At 34.2% G+C, this 9,421-nt stretch overlaps 1 pseudogene; it reads left to right on the top strand.

The window, feature by feature from the left end:
• Positions 1–5,712: 5,712 nt before the first annotated feature.
• Positions 5,713–5,808, top strand: LOC111771439 (U6 spliceosomal RNA; annotated as a pseudogene).
• Positions 5,809–9,421: the final 3,613 nt, after the last annotated feature.

Raw genomic sequence — 9,421 nt, 5'->3', positions numbered from 1 at the left:
TGACTCAGTAATGGGAGGGACAATCCATGTCCACTGTTTTTTTTCCTGTCTGTACAAAGCTTTTATCATTTACATAATACAATATGACATCAATGCAGAATCACATGACTAATTGCAATACATAAATATAAACTATCTGTACACCTCTGCAAATCTCACTCAGAGCTAAAGTCCATAAAATTGAAAGCAAATCCTAATGCTTTAAGAATAAAAGTAAAAACTAAGACCAAACACTGCAATAAATCAGAAGTGTTGCCTCATGTGCATACTTAACTTATACAAACAAAAACAGGCAATGCCACAACCCTTATATAATTGTACTCATTTATCTACAAAAAATATGTTTCATACATCATAAAAAACCTTTAACAATAATACAGAAGTGATATTAGCAGACAAACACTGGGGAAATGTACTGTCTTTACTAGTTGTTGCTGTAGAATGCTCTAGAAAATGCTGCCCATGTAATATATCCAAGAACACGGGAGTCCTACATTCAAGTCATTAACATGGTAAAGCAGCCACCTGCAAGTGGTGGGAAATACCACCAGGGAATCTGCTCCCACCAGGTTGCTTACAGTTTTCCCTGAAGAAGGGTACAGTTGAATCAAGAACTAAAGTCTAAAAAGCTTTAAACATTCTTTCTTGAAACCAAACATTCAACGAAAGACACACATGAAAAGTTAACAGTTCAGATACCCTTGCTACTTAAAATTCAAGTGTATGCTATTCAATAAAGCTGGCGTTACTAAAACAAGATGTAGAGTTTTAATTCTAATCTCAAATTGAAAACAATAACAACAAAATACCACTCCACCAACTTGATTACAAATGATATGACCTTGAATAGATTTTGGCTGGAACCTGGAGTTAAGAGGATGATGAAGCACGTATAATGGCACTATAAATGTTGTAAGTTTTCAAGAAGTATTTTGGAAGAACATGAAGCCACTCTGAATGGGATAAACAAAAGTCAAAACAAACAAACACACACAAATACAAATAAAACTTCAAAATGAGAGCAAAGCAAACTTATTCTAAGAGTCAGTGGGATGTCTTGATAGTAGAGGACCAAGTAGTGGAGGAGAAAGAAGGGTAATTATGAATGAAGTTTGAATAGAATCCCAAAGACAAAGGAGGCCACCATTTTCTCAACAGAGAAGAGACAAAAAAGACCGTTAAATTATGGGAGACAATGTTTTTCTGTTCATTGACAGGGAGAGAGGCTGTGGGTGGGGAACAATATGAAGAAGCTTCTTTGGTTAAGATACCAGCCCTGATATCATTTTCCCTACATTAAACCCAGCATATATGAGGTTAAAACCAAAGCACTCATTCCCTGCTTACTCCCTGGCTTCCTGGCTCCAGAATTCACTATCCTCCATGGAGACAGACACCGCCAAGGACAAGCACCTGGATTCATTATCCCCACGAAGAGATACAGGCTGGTGGGAAAGCTCCAACCAGCAAGGACATATGCTCCCCCTCCCCTACCTAAAACCCCAAGTAGCTTTTCAGGGAGTTTGTGATTTCACAGTTAGCTGCCCTCTCTCCTTGCTCAGCACTGTGCAATAACAAAATTCCTACTTTCTTCCACTATACCTGGTGTCAGAGATTGGCTTGCTGTGCAACGGGTGAGTGAACTCACTTCAGGTTTGGTATCAGTTACTGAGGGACAAAGACTTTAGTTTATGGTAGGAGCTTCTTCCCTGTTTGTTTTTCCAGTTACAGGACACCACAATCTACTGTAAGAAGGTTTTCCTCCTCACGGTCAGACCTAGCATTTTCACCATCTTAAACATGTCTTTTCAGTAAAATGAGGTCTTTTTCCTCCACATATTCTGTTCCGGCAATGATATTTACCTATAGAATGCCTTTTAATTCTCTCAAATGCAGTTACCAAATACAAATCAGAGAACATCAGCTTAATCAAGAGTGAACTTTGATGGGGCATGTGTCACGCGCTCATATCCCTGTGACACGGAATGATGCACCATGCAGCTCCCTGGCAACAGAAGCGATCACCCACATTCTGTTTCCATGCCCAGACCTTACTAAAGGCTCTGTCTGTAGCAAGCGACAGTTTCCAGGGTCATTCTGTCAGATCACTAGCACTCCGGAAGCAGTCGGAAGGCAGCTTGGTCCAGCTGCACCAGCATGCAGCCTGGCTTCAGGCTCCACTGGCAGGTGCTGGGGTGATGGAGGTAACAGGGTTTGGAGACAACATCTAAGCCATCTCCCGAGATCAGCATGTGGTTTTCAGAAATAGCTTCCCTGACAGACTCACACCAAGTTCATTGAAATTCATAGATAAGCTACGCAGCAAAACACAAGCTATTTAGAAAACTTTAATTACTTAACCAAAGTAATAAAATATTTATGAGAAAAAAGAACATCCAGCAAGTCCATAAAGTAAACTAGCTGACAAATTAATTAGTGCTAATAACAAGAAATTTCTTTCAGTTGCCAAAAGCACCACCAATTACTTATGGGAAAACAGACTGCTTGTTCTTTCATTTCTGTTGCTACTCTCAGTACTACTTTTTGGCCATCATTCATAACTTTTTCTTTGGCTTGTACAGCATGAGCAGTAGCATATAACATTAATGATCTTGGACATTGATTTCAGAATGTGATTTTCCAATTTTAATACAGACCTAGTAACATGCTTTGATGTAGAAAGAATTGTCAAGCACTTCAACTGACTTCTTTTTCTTCCCAAATATTAAATTCAATGGATAAGGATCTAATAAGAAAAACAAACACAGGCAATGCTTATTTAATAAGGCCAGTAACTACATGTATTTTAGGGAGTTTAATTATGACCTCTCAAATTTCCAAGCCTACTAGATACATAACACAGGTCCTACTACAGGCAAACATGGAATCAGTTTTTCAAATGCTAGCATTTTAATGTTTCTAATGTTGCAGGACCTAATGTGCAAAACCAGTTACCTTTCGTGGAGAGTGTTGAGACTTATTAAATATATAATCTAATTAAATGTAAGGTAATGAAAAACACAATAAATTCAAGATTTCAGAATTAAGTTCAAATATCTATTCTATATTGTTAAATAACTATAGAATAAACTCATTTATTTAAATAAAGTCGACTCAAAGACTGAGTTAAGAAATGAAATATTGTACTTTTTTGTAAACAAAAAATGTTGAATCTTCTTCTCATCAAAAAGAGGGCAGAATATCCCCAGGAAAACTGTTCAGAAAAAGAAAGCTGAGTGGGTTTTCCACAGACAGAACGTGTGAAATGAGATCAAGTGAAGCATTGTATAATAACGAAGGGCACAGTAGTCAGTGAAGTTTTATGCATAAATATTTATGTAGCAGATAGCAGCAATCTAACTGACAAACCACACATTTCAGGAATTGTGCCAAATTACAATTCTGTTTTCCCAAGGAAAACAAGGACACAAAACTAAGAAAATTTGTAAGGAATCAAAATAACATACTTTATGATTAATAAATATAAATTTATTATTATTTATTATATAATTTATAATTATAATTATATTATATCTAATTATATAATTTATTATTAATAGATATTTAATGAAAGATTTCTTGATTGAAATATATTTCAAGTTTTACAAAACTTTTAATCAAAATGGTAAGCATGTATAATCATAAAGAGAAGCCAAGTAAATTCCAAACTGTAAAAAGAATATAAATAGTGTTTTCCGACCATACAGAATAAAATTGTAAAATGACAGTAAAAATAGAGGAAAAATAAAAATAGTTATCTGGAAGTTTTAAAACTCTAATAAGCAACACTTAGAATAAAGAAGATACACCAATCATTATTACTTGATAATAAAAATATTTATAGAAGAAGTTTATTGAGCACAGCTAAAACAATATTCACAGGAAAATTCATAGTCTTAAATAATTATACAAATAAATAGCAAAGAATTTTTTAACTGTGTTTACCATGTAGCAAGAAGTTTTTTTTAAAGAGCAACAACATTAAAGCAAGAAAATAAGAATAATTGAGAAAACCACCAAAAAAAAGAGAGCAAAAGAAATGCAATAAATGGACAACCTACCTGCTGGGAATAATTATTTTTTTAAAACAGGAGAAAGTACAAATACAAAAAGATAACAGTAAAAGGGAATATAATTATAGCTACAAAGCAAATCTTAAATTAGGTGCATGTCTTTAAAAAATAATTAAAAATCTCCATGAAACAACCAACTTATGGGAAAATATTTTATCAAAATTGCTCCTAGAGAAAGTAGAAGCCCAATACAAAACAAAGCAAAATAATAGAAGCCAGTGAAAAAGTGTTCAGTTACACATCTTCTTCAAAGAGCAAGATCCAAATTGTTTTGTATCAAAAATTATTTCAAACTTTCAACAATAAATCATTTCAATACTAATTTGACTATTTCATGCCATAGGAAAACAGAAAACTTTTGACAGTTTTTTAAGTAAAGAAGCCATCTACCATTGATCCCAGAAAATTGCACATCAATAGAATACCAGAATCAATCTCATTTAGGACTACTTAAGAAAAAACATGAATAAAATATGAAATTGAGAATAATTTTAAAATTAATTCACTGTGACCAAGTGAGCTAGATTCCTGAAATTCAATGATGCTTTATTTTTATGAAATGGATTAATAGGATATTTTTATTATTAGGTTGAAAAAGAAATGCAATACGATAATAACAAATGCTGTAAAGGTATTTTAAAAAATTCTTGCACACATCACACATCAATGACTACAAGAAAAAACAAACAAATTAAAATAGATCAATGGTTCCATAATATCTTTCCCTCTCTTTCTAATACACACACACGGGCATACGCACACACACACACACGCACACATGCATACACTTAAACACATTTACATTTACCAATATATTTAACATCAAAACAACAGAAGACTTCCCAATGATATTTGAATCAATCCAAGAGTATCCATAATTACCATGTTATTTAACTTAGTTCTGGTTGCACTAACCAATAAAATTAGCAACAGATAGAAAATTTAAAATATATACATAACAGATGGAAGAAAGCAAAATTTGCATTGTATATCTAAAATGAATACAATATGAATAAAGTATATTAATATGTAAGCTTAATATCTTAACAAAATAGTAATTATATATAAACTCTGGTGTATATATATGGTATATATATATACACATACACAGAAACCTATTATAAAAATTAGAGAAACTAAAAAAAGTCAAGTTCTAAAATTATATTACAATTATTATTTTTCTATATACCAGCAATAACCAGTTAGGTTTATTAAAATCCAAAAGATGGCATTGAAATAAATGGAAAAAATCTCAAATAAGTAGATTTAATGTGGTAACTGTTTATTCACCTTTAAATGTATACAGTCAGTGAAAACTCAAGTAAATATGACTAGTTTATTTTTTAACTTGCCCAGGGATATCTGGATGTGTAAAATTGCCAGGTGAACTCTCCTATAAATGGGTGGGTGAGAGAGTAAATTAGGCCAAACTTTAGAGAGCACAGTTTGTCAATATCAACCAAAGTATCAATTACCTGTACTTTTTGGTACAGGAATTCCATTGTAAATGTTTCCTATTGATAAAATTCTAAATGTTTGGTGTAGTATATAAATATCAATTTATTGATATCACAGTTTATAATAGCAACACAATTAAAAACCATCAAGTGTTCCTCAGAAAGAGACTACTTAATAATATGTGACCTGGGCCACTGAAATTGGAGTCACACAGGGAAAATTAGTGAAGCCCATGCTCAAGGATGACACCGAAATTTGTGTATTATTTCACATTTTTGTGTTGCTTTTATTTTTTACCCATATATATCATGCTAACACATTGTGTGTGTATGTATATGTTTAAAAAGAATAAAATGCCTCTGCTTGTGCTGAAATAGAAGAGTCTTCCAAATATAGTAAATTAAAAAAGTAAATCTTTTGTGTAAATTTAAAAGGATATATAGATGATAGAAATAGATCAGTGATGGTAGATAGATAGATATGCTGGTGTAATGTTGAAGGAAGAAAATACATGAAAGTCAACAACTGTCCTTGGAGAGAGAGACTACAATAGGAAATGGGACTTTTGTTGTTTGACACTTCTACTTTTCTTACTTTACACCTGTATGGCTTTTATTTAACTATTTTTAATTGTTCATAGGTATAGCATTAAGTACCATTTTTTTTTCTCCTTTGGATTTCTTTCTGTTTCAACATATTCATAAGATTTTAAATGCCATAGCTAAAAAATATCAGTGTGAATGTTATGACATTTCTTATGTCAAATCTAGACAACAAATTTTAGGCTAAAAGTAGTGTAGCATTTATTAAATCAACATATCTTAAAGTTAAGGAATCCTTCGTATCAGTTTTCTTCATTAATGAAATTTTTTTCAGGTCCTTTATAAGACTTAGACAGTGGTCCTAGCAAACATAGGAGTGACAACATATACACCTGGTAAAGAGCTCCTTGTCTAAGAAAAGAGGCATGTACCACGCAGTATGAGAAGTGTTAATACATTATAGACCATGTGTTTTCAGATAAGAGGCCCCTTATGCATTACATGCCCAAAAACAGCAGAAAATTTTCCAACAGCCTCAGACAGAAGTACCTGGCTTCTTAGACCTGGTATTCCCATCAAAACAAAAAATCCTATCCTTCCCCAACCTTGTGGCTGCAGCTCAGTCAAATATGCTGGGTTTGAGTTTGATTATTGCATTGATTCTTTTATTTATTCTATCATCATTTTCTATTTTCATTTATTCTACTATCAGTGACAGTAGCTTTTTCTTCTTTTCTTCCCAAACCCCTAGCACATATTTGTAGATCCTAGTTGTAGGTCATTCTACCTGTTGTATGTGGGATACCGCCACAGCATGGCTTGGTGAGCGATGTGTATGTCCGCACGCAGGATCTGAACTGGCGAACTCCACGCCGCCAAAGCTGAGTGTGCAAACTTAACCACTTGGCCAAGGGGCCAGCCTCAGTATTTTTTTTTAATTATTGTTTTAAAATAAGTGATACACATATGGTACAAAATTCAACAGGCATGTATGGGTAGTGGACAAACTCCTCGTTGCTACCCAATACTCATTTTTCCCTTTTTCTTCACTAACAGAATCTCCGCATTGATAACAATAGCAATTTTATCAACTAAAATATTATTTCCCAGATCTTTTGTATCAGAATTGCCAATAAAATATGTTTTAGCTGTAGAGGGAGGTCTCTGGGAAAGCTCTTTAGGTTGCCTTACTGAACTGACAAGCACTATTTTATCCTCTTTTTCCTCCTTCTGCATGACTCCATCTGTTGAGAGTTCTAGCATTTATCTTGTGAACCACAAGATGACCGAGAGGATGGAAACAAGTAACAAGAATGGAGGAGCAGTAATGTAGCCATCTGGTACATAGGTTATACCATGGACCTCCCAGCAGCCTTGGACAGCCTATATCCAGACTTTATGCTATGCGAAGGCTGTGGCCCCTTTTCTCTACCCCAAAAATCACATATACACATTCATATATCATATAGCCTCAGAAATAATGTGTACATGTGTGCATGTTTATGTGCCTGAACTTCTGTGTGTGTATGTATGTGTGTGCATTTGTGGATTCAGAGAAAGAAGAGTAAGCAGGAGAAACTAAAACTTACTCCCCGTGTTCCCCCAAAAAACAGAATTGACGTTTGGGATATTGGAGAGGAAGAAGTAAGAGAATCACTCATTCCTTTCAAGTCTCAAAAGCAAACTGTTAAGTAGCTTTGTTGATTTGCCAGAGAACTTTGGAAAGGAGCATGAACTTCCATGAACATTCCACAAGATTTTGTTAATCAGAAACGTACTGGGGAAAACATTCCTGAACAAAGAGTTTTTCACTTCACAAGCATTTGTCTTTTCGATATGCAAGCACACCCAGTAGCAGCGATCTACAGCCCCAGGAACCTGAGCTTGGAGGACTCACAATTCCATAGAAGGAACATAAATGTCATGCAGCCGCAATTTTCAAATAAGCCAGCAAGGTAAATCCAGTGTGGGCTCAAAATGGCACCACACAACCCATTCCATCTCATAAAGATGCAATCATATTGTGTGCAACACAGATGAAAAGAGTAATTGAATCACAGGAGGAAAAGGAAGAGAAAATCCTAGAAAAGAAGACAGCAGTTTAGCAGAAAATCAAAACCTGCTGCTTCCTATGCTACATAGTAGCTACTCCCCATTGCTTCTGTTACTAACTTTATAAAGAGCCTGTGGATCACAGCCTCTCTTATTGGGCACATCTGTGAATGCACATTTTAACTATTGCAATGGTGCCATACTGAGAGATACATGAATCAGCAACCGTGAAGGAAAGGATATGTGGTATTTTCCCACAGAGAAGAAATTTGTCCATAAATAGTTTATACGTGTGTACATTCAAATCTTCATTTCACATACAAGGTGCTACAATTCTGTAATGAAACACATTGATTCCAGGTAATACTATCCATTGCTGTACAAAACCATTTCATCTGAACAGTAATCCACTTTTGAGAGGGAGAAAATGGAAGATCTTCACATTATAAAAGAAAACAACAAAAATTTTAACTTTTTAAAGAATGTTTTAACGCCTTCAATTACACAAGCAATCCAACATCTCAATCAAAGGGTTGTCATTTTTGACATCATTCTGCAAGGAAATCAAATGCTCAGACTTAAATAAATTAATGGAAAAAAATCCTTTGCATGCTACAACTTTTAAAGTTGCCCTTTTTTTCAGGTGTTAGCTCCAAACAAGTGAATGTACCCATCTCTAAAGTGACCCTATTAAATATATAAGGAGCTCACACAATTCATGAGGTCTCAAACTCTACATCAACGTTGTAAGTCTCGAACTGTAAATCTCTAAAAATGATTGAGTGCTATTATTTAAAATTATAGTAATGGCAAGCAATAAGAGGCCCAAAGATCGTTTTATATTTATAAATATTTACTGAGAATCTACTCTGTGTAGGCATTCTTCGAGAGGCTGACTATAAAACCATTAAAAATAAGAAGATAACCCGAATCCTCAAGAAATTTTTTATTAGATAAATCAGATATTAAGCAAGCAAACAGATAAAAATAAGTATTATTAAAAGTATTTTGCTAAAATAAATTAATTTCAGAGATAGAGAATAATGAGGATAAGGACTATGCAGGAAGTCAAGCCAAAGAGATGAAATTTACATAAAGACCCGAAAGAAGCAAGACAGTTATGTAAAGAGCAGGGAGGAGAATGTTTTAGGGGCAACACAAATTCCTGAAGCATAAAGGGATCACTTTTCTGGAGCAGATTCAGAAGCCATGATTATGAGGAGCAAAGGGTGCTAGAAGGTCAAAAAGAATCATATTTGAGTTTGGAAGGATTAAAGGCAATCACATTTTGCAGAT

Source organism: Equus caballus, chromosome 31 (genome assembly GCF_041296265.1).
Source record: "Equus caballus isolate H_3958 breed thoroughbred chromosome 31, TB-T2T, whole genome shotgun sequence".
Taxonomy (NCBI): domain Eukaryota; kingdom Metazoa; phylum Chordata; class Mammalia; order Perissodactyla; family Equidae; genus Equus; species Equus caballus.
The sequence above is the reverse complement of the archived record's forward strand: the minus strand, read 5'-3'. Positions and strand labels throughout refer to the sequence as shown.